Source organism: Lactuca saligna, chromosome 5, assembly GCF_052625555.1.
Source record: "Lactuca saligna cultivar CGN05327 chromosome 5, ASM5262555v1, whole genome shotgun sequence".
NCBI lineage: Eukaryota > Viridiplantae > Streptophyta > Magnoliopsida > Asterales > Asteraceae > Lactuca > Lactuca saligna.
In genome coordinates this window covers 289284413-289302545 of record NC_136421.1, presented here as the reverse complement: position 1 = coordinate 289302545, position 18133 = coordinate 289284413, and positions in this window count along the sequence as shown.

Sequence of the window (18133 nt, the reverse complement as noted above, 5' to 3'; positions counted from 1 at the left end):
ATTAAGGAGGCTTAGAGAGAGTGTAGAGAGAGAAAGAAGGTTTGGGAGGTGTGAAGAAGAGGCTAGACCCGTCACCTCTATTTATAGTGAAAATATTTGATGGACTCGCTGAGTAAGGGGATCTACTCACCGAATTGGTGCATGTGGTGGCCTTCTGGTGGTGCCACGTGTCCAATTTTGGTGGTGTCACGTCACCCCTATCACGTATCAGCCTTCAAACTTAGAAAAATCATAACTCTCGCATATGAGCTCCGTTTTCGCCGTTATTTTTTTAACGTGTAGGTAAAATTAAGATTTACAACTTTCATTTAGACTCCGTCGGCTAATTCTCGACCGATCTTAAATTTAACAGTAGGAGGCGTTTAGACTGTTAAATGACCGCGAAGAATTCGTAACTCCTTCATACTGACTCCATTTTCGTCTGTCTTTTTACCGTTAAGTTCCTATTAATGATATCTTCAACTAGGTCGCGTAAGCCAAAAACCACTCGAACTAAAATTCGAGTTTCGGGCCGTGCACTGCTAAGCCGAATCTTAGAAAAATCATAACTTCTTCATACGAAGTCAGATTTGGGCGTTCTTTTTATGGATTTTCTCGGTTTAACATATTCTACGACTTTAGTTTAGATTACCAAGGCTAAAAATTCCTCCATCATAAATTCACTATTTACGTCTCCCTGTGCCGTGCTGGTTTTTCCGTAAAACTTCGGCGGGCCATAACTTCTTCGTTATAACTCGGATTTTGGCGTTCTTTATATCCCTAGAATCCTTGTTTCGACCACTACAACTTTATGTAAAGATATCGGACTTATCTCACACTTTAATTTTGATGCTTATTTTGATTCTTTATTAAATATATATTTATAATAAAGTAATAAGCACACAAATACACATAATTCACATAGAATTAAAATATTTCATCTTTATTACATCAAAAAGAGTTACAATAGTTGACCTAGACTATTACATCGTCTAAAAATGTTTAGCCCTGAAACTCAGGCGTTACAGTTATCTAACACTATTAAGTCTCTTTTGGAGATTCTTAATACATGATGTAATGTAATTACATTTTGATGTTTTTGAAGAATCAAAGGAAGCTTAAAGAAAAGGTGTGCTGATTCTGATCGCATGGTTCGATAACCAGAATTTTGAGCCACTGCATAAGAGTTATGAGATATTGCTTAGGAATAGATAACAACAAAGTTTTCATATGAATTTGCATTGTAAGGATAAGTTTTTCCGCAAGTTTTAAAATAAAATAGAAGTTTTGATTTTATTTATTTTAAGTATCCTTACAAAGGCATTTGTGAAAAATTGTTGTTTATATGTTTCCATTGATAAGCAATATTGGAAAATGAATTTGATTCTTTTTTTGTGGTAGTGTCATAATTTATCAAATAAGGAAAAATTCTCATCACCCAAGTTTCAGTTGGATAGAAACTTGGAATCATGCAAGTTGTATTGTGTGATGAATGAGAATTTTCATCTTTGGGAAATTAAGACTAATTACTTGTTCACATATATATGTGAGTCAAGTGAAGGACTAATGGATCGAGTACATTAGGCTGTGTGTTGGTCAGGTCCACTACAAAGGTTGACAAGATTATTCATTATGATTTACTAAAGTTTAGTAGATATGGTTATGCTTACAAGTTTAAGTATAATTCTGAAACATTGGAAAAGTCTCAATGTATGGTAGCACGGATAAGAAGAATCAAATTAGACAGAAAGATAAAAAGTTTCTCTAATCTGAAAAGATGGGAGAGTACTTGAGTATCTTTTTTTACGATTATCTTAGTGATTATAAAAACATATCACAATTGACCCTCTAAGGACACATTAGTGCATTTGTTGGCTAAGGAGAGGAATCGTGAATTGTGAAAGTGGTTAAATCAAAAGATAAATCATACTTCATTCCAAAATCAAATCTTAGAGTCATACTCCAAGATGGAGCCTTGAGTGATATAATCTTTAGAAAGTTCATAACACTTGTCAAATGTAGAGTAGAATGTTTCCTATTCTTGTACATTTGAGATTGGTAAGTTGTGATATTTTGGATAAAACAAATACCAACTAAGACCAATTGTGAGAAGTGTTTAACTTGATAAGAATCCGCACTAACTCTTAAATATTTGTTTTGTTGAGGAATGGTTCTTGACAAAGAGAATCTTATATGTCAAGAGGATAGTGGGGGTATTGAAATAATTTCAAAGAACTAATCAAGAGTATTGTTAATCACTAGCCCACGACCTTCAGTCCATATGAGTCTGGATTTGTCACTAACCTTGTCTTGTGATTATGGTTATGACAAATTCACATGGATAGGAACACTTACACCATAAAATCTAAGTGTCATAAGGTTTCTCTCCGATTCATAAAAATTATGGTGAGGAAATGCTTTCACTAAGTAGATTTTAGGAAGATATCAAGTGTGATATTTCATTCTCAAAGTTGTTAGTGGAGTGCGTGTGGTTAACCGACACACAAACAAAGACTTGGGAGAAATGGCAAACGTCTAAACAATTGAGACTATGATTACGACATCCCTTTTCATAGTTCTAAAATTGTTTAGAAACACATGTGAGCTATCTAAGGAAAGGTGTATGATTTTGATAAAGTCTTATCAAAGCATCTCGTATCAGAAAACTGAACTTTGGTAAGAAAGTCAATAAAGTATTGATTTCTAGAAGTCCAACTAATTTCCGGGTACATGTCAAAGCTAGTGGGAGCATAAAGTGTTATGCTAGTTAAGTTATCATATTAGTGGGAGCATGATTATTATGTTACGTCTTGCAAGTTAGCAATTTTAATTATAGATAACAAAAGTTTCAATTCGCTTTAAAGAGTTGTTTTGCTATAATTAAGGGAGAGGATTTTATACATCATTCCAATTCTATAAACTTAGATTGAGATTTTAATCAACTTTAGTCAAAGATATATAAGAATGTTATGTTGGAATGTTTCAACATAAGAAAATTATATATATTGCGTTCTCAAAATTCGATTATGATTATGGCATCCCTCCTCATAGTCAAATTTTGAGAACATGGCAAATAAAACTTTTATAGCATGAATCGTGTCCCATATGCTTCAGGTATAGGATTGATTACATGTGCTATAATATTTATCCTGTCTAATATTTCCAAATGTTGGAGCATTAAGAAGGGAAAAGGTCTAGAATTGGATATGGCTAAAATGACTAAACAATTGTCGAGGACAATCTAAGGTTTACCAAATATTGGTTGCTCAAGGACAATTGGAAGTATAGTGTTAATTTTGGAAGGAAAATATTGACATATTATGAAAAGAGGCAACTCTTGTTCAGAAGTGATAGTCAAAATGGGAATATGGAAATATTCTCATAGGTGGAAGTTATTCAATCTGTGTAATATTAGAAAACTTAATGCAAGAATGATGTTTAAGGCAATGAACTTTGAATATGAGACTTCGTTTCCATGAAGTTGATCTCCATTGGAATACTCTGTAATGTCTGGTGACAAGTCTTTGTGAATTTGTGCATAATCATTATAGAGGATCATTGCATATAAGTTTAGAATCAAACAGATTACAGTAAATGGCAAGAGTTTGGTATTCTTACATTTACAAAAAAAAGGATTTAGATTGTCAAATGAGCGTCATTGGAGTTGTGTTCGATTGATCTATTTCACAAAATAAAGGACCATAGGTAAACATATTATGCATGCTTGGTGCATGTCATGACTATTGTTTTAATTCAAGTATAAAGTTGATAGAATCGAAACAATGAATAACGAGTAACCAATATGGTGCTTAGATAAAAGGGTTTTTATTTACACTCAAGATTTTGGGGCCATATAGGATTAATATTATTCTTGTGTTTCACTTTGCATGTTTTGACTTCCAGAATAACTAGGTTGTTCTTCCTGAATGACTAAGTTATTCAAACCATCCACTGTCGGTCATATGTTGAAAGTAGATATGAATCAAGACTGTCATGAATCTGGCTTGTAATATTTGTCTAAGGTGCATTAGACATAGCAATGGTTGCTACAACATTCATGAGTGCTCATAAGTTCTGAGTATTGGATTAAACCCACACTCATTTGAATCACTTCATGGATTTTATCACGAGTGAATCATGAGACGATAATATCTTGTATTCTTCAAACCTAGAGATATGAGTTGTTGACTATGAGTTGGTTATACATTGATTATATGAAAACGCATCAGTAACTTGATGTTATAAAACATGCCTTTGTGTATGATTCAACAAGTAGTTAGTACAAGCATATGAGTCGAAGTTTATCCATTCCTTTTACCTCATAAGGATAAAAGCGATATTTGTGGGCCCTTCGATGATTTAGTGATGACACCCCTAAGTGCTTGGCCAAGCCTGGACTGATTTGATTTGTTCAATTAGTTAGTTGTCATAAATCGAAAATCGGGAAACAACAAATAGACTGAGAGAATGATTATAATCCATGTCTCAGTCCATATGATATCTAGAATGGAGGAATATATGATCACTTATCTAATGGATGCGTCATTTGATTTGTTCAGAGTTCGACAACGACTTTAAGAGCTACGATTGCTAGTCAGGTTATGAAGTCGTACTTGCAATAATAGTTTTAAACTTATCCAAGTGGGAGACTGCTGGATTAGATGTCTAAGCCCATAACTATTATTGGTATGTACTTGACCGGAGAGTAGCATGGTCCATTTGGGTTGCATATCATAAGGGCAATTTGCTAGGATGGACTTTTGAGAGAAGATGTTATATATGATTTATTAATATATTATGAGTTATAATATATTAATATGAAATCATATGTTGTAATTAGTATTGATCAAGAATTAATTTGGACTTAATTTAGTGATAAAAAGAGACTAATTAAATCTATGGGGACTAATTATGTTAATTAGTTATATTTATATGTGTTGGGCTTATGATCCATGTTGGACCAAGTTTATGTATGGATACATAAAGAGTTGGGCCACATGAACCATGGATCATTAAACCCATGGGTATGGATTTGGGTTATGGGTTATACCCATGACTCTTGGATTCCTCACACATATAAATAGATGCTTCTAGCCCAAAAATCGTAACTTAATCTAGTCTTAGAGTTCAAGGAGATTTTGGGTGCATGAAGATTCTCTCTTAAGTTCATTCTTTGTCCATGATGTGTTGTGATTCCACTTGAGGCTTCCACACTATTGGGGCTAAGCTCTTAAGGCTAGATACATCAAGACTTCAAGCTCCACAATAAGGTATGTTATCCTAACTAGATTCTTGTGATGTATATGACAATTGTATGCTAGTTATAGGTAATACCTTGGAAAGTTCATAATTCCATGTATAATAGAGAAAACATAGACCCAAGGTATTTAGGGTTGCATGAACACCTTAGGAGTGTTAGAATGCTCAAAACCCAACATTACCATGGCTACAGTCTCTCCGAATGGATTTCCCTAGCCTATAGTCTCCCGAATGGATTGCCCCAATTTTGTTGTCCAACAACACAAAACAACACCGCATCAACCCAACCACACTATGTCGACATATGAAACATATAAATAATAACCAGAAAGTACAAGTGATCATACATATCTACAAAGCTAACAAATCACTTTATTATAACAGTATTCTATACACAAGGATACATGATACAATATAGTGCCCCGATATTGGTGACTTCGACCCGCAAATACAATGAGGAAAATTCATCTTGAAGTCTAGAAGATTGTTGAACTGATCATAGATCCAAGTACTGGCTCTACAGGTCACCTATAAAACAACCAGGGAACATGCCTCAATCTACAACTCAAATTACTCCATTAGTCCTAAAGTTAAACTTGGTCAATGTCAACGGTCAAAAATCAAAAGTTAAAAGTCAACATTCATCCAAACTACACCCGACGTAATAGCTCTACACCCAGCATAGAGCCTACGGTGGCAAAATGGGGGAAAATGGAGCAACGCCCCGCGTATGGGAATTTACTCCATGTGTAAACCCCTGACGCCTTAAATTAATTATTAAGCCCTTAATTCAGTCCAATAGGTCATCCAACTTCTAGATCTCTATCTTACAAATGTCTTAATGGATAAAGTCTCAGACTTTATGCATTTGCATGCATACCAAGGGCATATAATCATAACATAAGTCTAAAACATCACCTAATTCTAACTCATGCATGGTTGGATGAGAGTGACCAAGCTCTCATTTTTATGACTTAATAACCCTAAAAACGTCTAGAAATAACACTCTAGTAGTCTGAAGTAGCTCTTACTCATATGCACCATGGTTATGGGGACAAAAAGCATGAAATCCTAAGCATAACTAGATCTAACATAAAAACACATCAAAGTGGTAACTTTATACTTTCTGGAGATGGTTGACAAAATGAAACTTTTGGATCTAAGATGGTTTGAGCTCCCAAGTGGTTCCATAATCTTCTTATTCCTTCATAAGTAAACACAAAACAAACTTAAGGCTCAAAAACTCTCAAAAAGGGGATTAGGGTTTTAAAGGGGGCATTTGGGAGGATGGAGGCTGAGGATGGAAGGGCCTCAAGAGAGTAGGGTTTTGGTCCTGGGTAGCTATGCGACATAACTTTATCTATGCCTTCTGTAGATCATTAAGTCCCCACATTAGGATTCCCTCATACGCGTTGCTTAGGATATTACCTTACGCCCCACGTAGGACTATACTTCCTAAAACTTAATCTTTTAATTAATTAAGGAAAGAGTTTTACCTACAAGGATCGGGTGTTACAATCACAAAAACATGGTCATGAAGTGAGGATTTAGGGGGACTAGCCATATGTTTTTAACCCTAAAATGCCATTTAACTATCACTTTCACAACCAACTCATAACTTACGCTCCTGTTTTTTCCCCACACTCTGATTTTTTGGCAATTACCACTACTTCCTTTCCATTTTTCATGTTAAATCCGCATCCAAGGTATGATTCTTCAATGTACCACATTTAATCTTTGCTCTATTGCACTTAGTTTTACTAGGGTTTACTTATTTTAGAACAATAGGTGCGATTTTGGGTTAAGATTGATAGACATTGTCAATTTGTGCCTAAAGTACCCTATAAACAAAACCCTTTTTCTTAATTGGACAAAAATGGTCGGAGAATCCCGATTGGAATCTACTGTCGATAAAGCTCATGACATGACAAGCCTATTGTCATGACATGAGGTCTGGGCAAACAAAAGTTGATTTTGTTTTGTTTTTGCTTACATTTTTTGTTTGTTTGTGGTTGGTTTGTATATTATTTTGTAGGATAATAGGACCAAGAAAAGGACAACAACAACCTCAAGAAGATTTGTCAAACCTCCACCCATTTTACCAATTCTCGTATACCATTTCGCACGATGTTTTAAGGACTTACAACAACCGATTGGGATGGCTTCACAATTGGGATTTTTTTGTATCACAAATAATTGATTGGGCAAAATTGAATAACATCAGAATCTTAGAAAGGCTCAATCAATACTTAACAAAGTTGTATCTTGGAACTGGAGTTCATATCAGTTGGAATATATGGAGAAACCTAATTTCTACAAAATAATCGGTTTATAAAGAACTTTGTGTGGAATTATTTGCAACGGTTAGCTTTGAGGAGAATACATAGGATCCACAATATGAAAAAGCGCTTGTATTCTGGCTGGAAAAGGAATACCCAGAATGTAGCTTGGATGAATTGGCTTGGAGAATGGGATTATACGAACAACATGAAACTATGTCACCACAATTCGACATGTTCTTATGGGCCTTGGCTAGAGACTATTCTGAAGGGGTGAACAACTATGGATTTTGGACCAATATTGCAAGTACTAACTACAACCCAAGTATTTCTCAAGAAAGTGAAATTTGGTCTCCAATACATCGCCTTATCCACCACATTGTTACATTTAACATTAACCATAAAAAAACATAGGGATAAGGCCATGAGCCTCAATTTATTTTATCTATGGAGTAGTTTGACGTCAGGGGTTTTCTGCAATATACCCTACTTTCTTGGTAATTTTTTTTGGGGGAAACAATAGTTAATTTACGAGCGGGAAGCCGAATTGCAGGTGGGGGGGGGGGGGGGGGAGGGGGGGGGAGGCACTTTGTGACCGGCCTAGCGAAATCTTGTGGAGTTTTTATCCCATGCATGTTTCGTTCGTTGAATTGTATTCCGGGAACGATCTTACCATGAATTTCTTAGAGACTATAAGAATGGTGGTGAACTTGGGAGGTACATATGGAATACCATCGGATGACCCATAATTGCCAATGGAGGCCGTAAAGGAACCAAGACCTCACGGAAGAAGGAATGTTCGAGTGAGATGTGGAGAACGAGCATAACCACCACCACGAGATGTGCCCATAAAGGGAGCCCCAACTGAACCGTATCAAAACCGAGTTGGCACGTACTTGGATAATATTCATGAGGGAGTAAACTACCTCGATCAATTTATGGATACATTATTCTCGCATTTCCACATTGAGCGCCTAGAAAATATGCCATAACAATTACCGTACATTCTAACGTGGGAAGAATTGTGGGCAACCGATGATTTTGGAGATGAGACGAGTGGTGTCTGAGATGAGGAAGGCAAGTGATTATCCTTTTTATTTTATTTTTATTTGGTGTGCTTTATTTTAGATTTGTTTTTAATTGTTATTATTTTAGTGTGTTTTTAATTTGTTCTGTTTTAAAACTTATAACTGGATGATTGTATTTGTTTCCTTATTTCATCTCTAGGATTATTGTTATTTTTGATGTCGCATAATTAAAATGATTTTAAAGAAAAGCCATGATCATTTAAAAGATATTGAAAACCACAACTTTTGATAAGTGTGGAGTGCATATCTAGATTGTTAGAGATAGAGAGTCTTTACATAAAAAGAGGTCTAGAAATACATTTAAAAGATATTGAAAACCACAACTTTTGATAAGTGTGGAGTGCATATCTAGATTGTTAGAGATAGAGAGTCTTTACATAAAAAGAGGTCTAGAAATAGTCTAATGCCATTTGGAAGTGAATGCAAGATATATCAAGAAATGCAATTGTGGCAAAATTTGTTCTGAGACCGTCGGTTTTCACGATCGAACCAGCCATATGTCAAATATACGAGTTTCACACCTAACAAGTTATAATTATGGATGTTCTGACGCATTCCAACTTACCTTCGCTCAAATTAGCACAAAAACTAACATTAGGCAATCAATCATATTCTTAGAAAGTAGGGAAAACGAAAAACTTACACTTTAAAGGTAGCTTTGTCATAAAACTCCCACATTTTAAAATATTTATTGTCATAAAAATATGGTAACCATGTTTAATTTCTCAGACATACTAAAAAGTTTGTCATTATTAATGTCAATCACATGAAAGTGCAACTTCTCATCATGATAACATGAATCATTGTTTTAAATATTTTGTTATTATAAAGATAGTAACATTAAAAATAACTCGACATCATGAAATCGATCAAAATTTGCTGAAGATAAATTTGTCACCATATTATATAAACTGTGATAAAGAATCATTATATTCACAAATTTGACGCTACAAAACTTAAATTGATAAAAAAAAGTCGTACTCAAAGTTTTGTTAATATAAAAATCATGTTTCAAAAATTGTTGATAGAAATGCAGTTACATTATGATGAATTTGTTTATATTTTAAGTATTTTGTCCTCGTCACAATAAATAATCACATTTGTCGTTGATTATGACATTCTAACTTAATTACTTTACAAAGTATAATCACAAAATATTTTATGGAAAAGGAGAAAATAATTTTGTGACAAGTGTACGTGTAGTTGAGAATAAGGGCCAAATAGATATTTATGATTTTATGTCATCTTGACATCTTCTTTATAAACACGTTTTTGCTTATATTGTGCTTAAATTGAAAGTGTCCATTGGGCTTGGCTTAAAAGTGACATATTGGGCTGTATATTACAGGGGAAATGACATAACAAAGTAATTATTTTTATTAGTTTTGTTTATATTTAAATAATTTTTGTTGTTTTTGTATATAATGATATTTTAACTTGTTAATGAGTTCACATATTAATATTATCAAGTAACAATGTTAATATATGAACTCATTAACAAGTTAAATGGTTAAATGTATAAAAATAAATTATCTAAATGTAAATAAAACGAAAAGTTAATTATTCTGATAAATTATTTTTCACATTTTTAATAGCAATTTATCTTTCATATTTGTTTGTATTTTTTTTTCAAACGTTATTTTTAAAATATTCATAATTTCCTAAATATTAATTAAATATCAATCAATTCTAACCTTTACTTTTTAATTAATAAATATGTTTTTGTTTTGTGAAATATTATATATAGCCTCTTATATATATATATATATATATATATATATATATATATATATATATATATATATATATATATATATATATATAAAAGCATATACAACATTTTTAATATACAACATCTTTAAAGTAAATAATATCTAACAATAAAATAAAATAAATTAAATATGTAACAATAAGTATGGAGAGTCTTTTAAAAAGGTAAAAAGAAAATATTACTTAGCAAATAAAAAATATAAAAAATATATATAATGTAAATGTTTTAAAATTATTACAACTTTTTAATACTTTTTAATTAGAAGTTAATAAATTTTTAATTTTTTTAATACAACGTTTTCAATATGTATTTAACGAAATATTTTAAAATGTTATAAAAAGAATATTAAATTGTTATAAAAAATTTGTGAAATATTTTAAAATTATTGTAAAAGAAAGTTTAGAAATAACTATATGAAAGTTATAAAAAAATTATATGAAAATGTAACAAAGAAAGTTAAAAACTTGTAAGAAAATTTTTAAACATTTATAAAATATTTGGTTTAATAGCACTTGTATTAAAATTATAAGAAAATATAAAAATAGTTAAAAAAAACTTATAAGCAAAACTTAAAACATTGTACTAGAGAAACCTATAAGAAAAACATAATAAAAATGTTGTAAGAAATTATAAGTCTTAAGAAATTTTTAAAAAAATTTGTTCACATTTAGACAACTTTTTTTTTTTTTTACACATTTGACTATTTAACTTGTTATATGTGTTCACGTATTACAATTATCACCTGCTATAGCAATTGATAATGGTAATATGTGAACACACTTAACAAGTTAAATTATCAAATGTTTACAAAAAAAAAAAAATGAAATTGCCTAAACATGAACAAGACGAAATAATAATTATCATGACAAGTCATTTACCCTATATTTTATTGAACTCCATCTAATGATGAAATGAAAAGTCAATTTGGTTTTTCTTTTTGTTTCCAACTCGTGGCCTATAAACAAAAAATATTAGACATTCGTGCCAAATCATAAACTTTTTAGATCATTCAAACTAAATGCAAATAAACACTTCCCATCACTAAATTCAGAGGCGGAACACACGAACATTAAGATTAGAGGGGCGAGAATGGTTATACTATTAATATTACTTTCTAATATAAGTTACTACCCCTGCTTTGCGGGGACTAAACTTCCATAATTCCCAAAGTATAAGGAGCAAATAAGAAAATATACAAAAGTCATGTGGTGAAAGTTAAATAAAAAAGGTGTTGGGACGGAACATAGTAATATATTGCGGAAGCATGGGGTTGTAATCTTCAAATTTTCTATTATACAGGGATTATTTTTGTAAGGTTTTTAAACATAAACCGTTTCTATAAAATAAAGACAATGACATTTTCTTTAAATTATTGGGACAATTTTTATAATTTATTTTTTATATATATGCCAAACCTAAAAAACATATAAAAATCTTAAACAATAGACTGTTATTATAAAAGAAAATTCATAGACATTTTCTATAAATTATAAAATTTTAGGAACTAAATTTGTCAAAATTGGAAACGGCAAAACTCCAAAACTAATTTTTTTTTTTGGCAAAACTCATAAAATTGGAAAATGCGATGTTGATAAAGACTGTCCAATTTATATAGTATAAGTGGTACTAGTTTCGCATACATAAGTCCAAATAGTATAATTTATCAGTTTTCTATATTAATTTTGTATCAAAGAATATGTGTATACAATTTGCATGTACTATCAAATAACCCTAAATCTATAAAATCAACCATTCGATATAAATAAAATTAGTTATCTTAAATCATTATATATATATATATATATATATATATATATATATATATATATATATATATATATATATATATATATATATATATATATATATATATATATAAAATCCAAATGAGCTTAGGAATAGTATTCTTTTAGGTTTTAGGATTTTGCCACAAAATTTTGCTGAACTTGACACTTTTAGTCTCTCAAGTCAAAAATTTTATATTTTTACCTTTTGATTAAGTTTTTGTGCCTTAAGGTTTTTGCCACAAGTCTTTAATGACTTTGACATTTTTAGTCCTTATATTCAAATGTATTATATTTTGGTGTTTTTGCCACAATTCTTTAATGAATTTGATACTTTTTGTCCTTATAGTCAAAAGTTTTACATTTTGACATAAAAAAGACAAAAAAAAAACCTCTTTTAAAATTTTACCAACATATTTTCCCAACTTTAACAACTTTAATATTATTGCCACAAAATTTTGGATTTTCTCCACCAGTGTCCCTTTTTTTTGTTGTATACTTTTGACATCTAATTTTAGGAGTTATCGACTTTCTTCCCTATTTATAGTGATTTACAATTTCAGTACATATCTTTTAAAGTTTGCTGATTTTTTCCTTATTACCCCAAAAACGGCATAGCTGCGGGTTCTTTACTAGTTCATATAAAATCAACCATTCGATATTAATAAAAGTAGTTATCTTAAATCAATCATATAAAAAAAATCCTTATGCTAAAAAGGAAAATAAACATAAAATACATCTTCACAAAATAGTAATAAAAATAAAAGGTTTTTGAGAAACTAAAAATATACAATGTCAAATAAAATATATTTACTCATACTTTTTATTTAAAAACAACTCATAGAATTATTAATTTTATAAAAGTCAATAATTGAAAAGAAAATTTTGATAATATGAAAATGACTTTTAAAATAACTTTTCATCAATTCTTAAAAAAAGATATTTTAATAAGTCGTGAAAACAAATTCGATCATAAAAACAATTTTTGAAGAACCATAATTCTATGTTGATATTGACTCCGAATGTCCAGGATTAATAAAAAATTATTGTATATATGCGTCAGTTCATTTGTTCAAGATTAGAATACAAAGTATTCATCAAAAAATAATTTTGTGATTTTTCATTTTTGACTAAAGGACAAAAATAACGAAATCGTTTTGATATTTTTGATTTTTAAGCAAAATACAAAAATAAAGAAAATATTTTTGAAAATTTTGATTTTTGAACAAAATACAAAAATAAAGAAGTTTTTTTTTGTTATTTTTGATTTTCGAACAAAATACAAAATAAAGAAAATTTTAGTATTCAAGAAGAATTGTACCAATACTTCGATAGTGGACCTAACTCTCCTAATTGATTCAACCTAATGTCGAATACGGAGAATATCAAAGCTCTAAACGTGAATAATAACTTCTGAACGATCCAGTGCCACTGTCGAAATGAAAAGAGTATAGAAGTCTTCATCAATGAACATTGACTTCAATATCAAAGTCGTGAGAATTAGCTTGACTTTAGAACATAACACGGTTCCATCATTCCCAATTTTCACACCCCGTTAAAGTGGAAATACGAAGAGTGGTAGACTAATGTCTCATAACACAAGGTACAAAGGAACACCAACCATAATCATTAAGCGTTTTAAGTTTACATCACAATCAAAACAAAATACATTCAGTTCCATACTACATTGTCTATATCAGACCTCCCCCGATCGTTGACGGAATGTCGAGTGGTGATTGTGGTTACATAGATTACCTAAATCACAGAGCACAAACCATGATTACCTTTTTAAAAATGAAGTCTATTACAAGGAATAAATGAAACATATCTATGTTCAAGCTGATTGTCATTCCTTGCATTGATCCTTACTCCATCCTAAGAATACATGCGATTTTAAAAACGTCAACTTGATGTTAATGAATTCACAAGTTTTGGATAAACATATAATAAACTCTTTTTAAAAACTTTTTAGGATTTTTTACAATGATTATGACCATTTTACTTATATTCCTTATTTCCTACACTACATTGTCTCTTCTAAAATTTTTTGTATTATGTAACCTATAAGTCTTTAGAATACTTTTAAATTTTTGTGTTCTATATTCGTTTAAGGATATTCTATAAATCCTATTTTACTATCTGTATGGGATGTTTTACCGATCCTATCTTACTACCTTTATAGGATATTTACCGATTCTATCTTACTGTCTTTTATACGATATTTTACCGATCCTATCTTACTATCTTTATATTTTAGGGTATTCTATAAATCCTAGCGTATTTTATCTACTACTTGAAGGCGTCCTTATAGGTAGTCAGATAGACTAATAATTTTCCCGCACGACGCTTCATCAGACGTCGTATAGTGCTTGAATAATAAAGAAAGTTATCCTGCCGGGATTTTAGCTAGCAATCGCGCGTGGGGGTGTCAAATCCCGTATAGATCTATACATATCTTTTTAGATCTCGCAAGATTAACGATTACAAGTTCGGGGTAGCCAAATATAATTAGGCTAAACATGAATAATAACAACTCACTAATGCATTAACATTAGGTATTTTATGTTTTATCTTTCTTTCTTAGTAATTTCCTATAACTATCACAACATAAATATTTTACTTTATATTTGATAATGAAAACTTATAGATCTCATAATTATCTTGTATATATATATATATATATATATATATATATATATATATATATATATAATTTTTTCCATACGTATATACCCTAATTATGGTTAATTTGAAACATGATACTTGGACAGAGTAACGATTAGGAAGATTGCATATCTCTATAGTTGACCAACATTACTTATAGGTACTATGTTATCCTAAGGAATTGACCATCATAACATCTATTTAATATCTCTTCCTAGACTATCGAACATCATAACTCTTAAGAAAAATATCATAACTTACAACTAGGTATAATATTTATGACTGCATTATCCTAAGGTTTTTATATAACTATTGATATTTATAGATATAAATATATTTTGATAAAGAATTTTGATAAGCATGTATCCCCGCATGCCCCGTAAAACTTTTAAATAATGAAATGGATCGTGAAATCACCTTAGGAGCGGGATCGGGGATGTCCTTGATATTGCATCTGAAGTGTCGTGCAATTGGGAGGGTTTCCTATATATATATATATATATATATATATATATATATATATATATATATATATATATATATATATATATATATATATATATATATATATATATATATATATAGGGTTAGGATCAAATATAAATCCTAAGTATTGTGTGAATGTGTAACCAAATTGTAGCCATTAGATTAAATAAATAAATGATTATGATTTTAGGGTACATGGTGTTAACATGGGGATAACATACACTATATAATTACAATTAATTAATTCTAAGATTATTAGATAAGAATGGATGTGGAATTAATTATTTTTTAAGAAATTCTTTAGTCAATTTACTGATAACACGCTTCATAAGGGAAGTTATGACATTCTATCGGAATTTAAATTTGGAAGTGTTGTGTAATCTAGGTATACTTTATTTTTATTTTTTTGCTATCCGTTATCTGTCATTTGAATTATCCTCCATTACATTCTTGTTAACCTAAATCAAATTACAATGATTTCCTTAGAAATCAAGAAGAACATCGATAAGAATTAAGAATTAAAAAGTTTGAGGCTTCAAGATAATTTCAAAACGAAGTTCAAAATTACATCTAATTCGTTCACTAATGAATCTAATGCACCTTTAACTTTGGGAGTCGATGAGGATTTCGCTGTTGTACCACATGGTTTTTATTTACTGTATTCTTCAAGAAAGAAAATTAATTAATTGAGTAATGGTGTAGGGTTTTCAGTTTTTCATTTTTAAAGGATGAGATGTTACGGTCCATTAAAAACATACAAGAAACTTCCCCAACTGATACTTACAAAGGCTTATTCTGCAAGAATTTTGGTATATTAAAAAATGTGATTTTTAAACAATTGATTCTTCAAGAATGTAGGTGAGAACCTAAATTTTTAACAAAGTATGTTTTTTCATCTCTGTTAACAAAGTACGGTTTTGATTTTGCTAATAGTTTTACTTGATTACTATTTGATTGTGTTGAAAAATATATTGAATGAATTATTAAAATAACATGTTCGTATGGTTGGGTTTATTTGTTTGTATAGATGTAGTTTAGAAAATTTTATTTTTGAAGGTTTATGGGTTTAGGGCTTTCAGTTTTTCAATTTTTAATAATGAGACGTTAAAATCCATTAACAATATATACACATAAACTTTCCCTAACTTATACTTATAAAGGTTTATTCTGTAAGAATTTTGGTACATTGAAATTTGAAACATATAATTTTTTGAACATTTGATTTATCAAGAATGTATTTTAACTTTGTTAACGTGTTGATATCGTAGTGCTTTCATATTTGGTAACATAGTATGTTTTTGTTTTTCTATGAATTGTACATGATTACTTCTTGATTGCATTGATAGAATGATTGAATGGAATATGTTGCTATTGTTGTGTTTACCATTTGGTATAGATTTTGTTTAGAATAATTTTGGACAAACACTAAAAGATTGAGCAAAATCTATTCTTTTAGAATGTGTTTGGTTGTAAAAGTTGTAACTAGTTTCGTTATATTGGTTAAGAATTATTGTGATGTCGAATTATTGTTTGTTGATAATAAGAAAACATGACAATACACTTTGTGCACATAGTGTATTCTTAAAGAATGTAGCAGTTAGTTTAATCCACATGCATATGAAAATGATATGCAATTTCAGTAAAATATTAATTATTTGGTTTAATTAAATTACAAATACATGCATAGATTTGATCTTATCATTCTCATATTGTACTATCCATTACAAACACATGCACATACTAAATATTTTTTTCGTGTGATATTAGAAATTCATTTGACAAATCATTCTTTAATAACAAATGTATTACATTATAATGCATTATTTAAGAATATACACAACTATGCTTGGACGTTACTAAGAAAGAATAAAGTTAAACAATTTTATAACCATTTTGAGATAATAATATAAAATTGTTAAAATTGTAATAATCTTCTTATAAGAAAACCAAGACGTGCAAAATATATAAAAAAATGTAACAAAGATATCAATACAAAAATCTCTTTCAGATGAAACCAATACTTGCATGATTATTTCTTCTTACAAGGACAATTTCTACCGTCATGATCAACATTACTTGCAATTTTAACAATATCTCTTCCTATCTGTAACTCTAATTAGAAACATTTATTTCTTATTTTTGCATCTATTTTAACACATCCTTCTTTGTAATACTATATGGTTTATGTATTTCCACAACCAACTTCTCATACTTTGCTTCCTTGTAGACCATGAAATGCTTTAAAACACCATCATCAACTTTGCCTTTCATACTCTTAAATAGAATAATGACCTACTATATTTATAGCTTTATACTTCTATTATGTTCTTAATAACATTAAATAAATTCTTTAACAACAATCCAACCAAAACCCTTAGAAACCAAGATTATAAACACTATCACAATCTATAAGGATAAGATAAAAATTATGAGTATAGAAAACATTCTTAAAGAATATATTATCATATATTTTTCTAGTAAAATTGGTAATATAAAAGACATTTTTGAAAAATCTTAAGCACTATCACATTCTGTAAGTATTTGATAACATCTTTGTAATAATGCTATTACAACTAAGAATATAGAGAAGATTCTTAGAAGAATATAATTAGGGATAGAATATCATATATTCTTATAGTAAAAATGGTACTATAATAGACATTCTTGAAGAATCCGTAGAATAAACACGCCTAACTGAAAAACTGAAACCCAAAATCAAAAAAACTTTTGACATAAACAAACAATATATCAGAATAAACTTTACTGGTAATAAAAAAATTCTTAAACAATAAACAATAAATGTAAAGAAAAAAAAACAAAGAT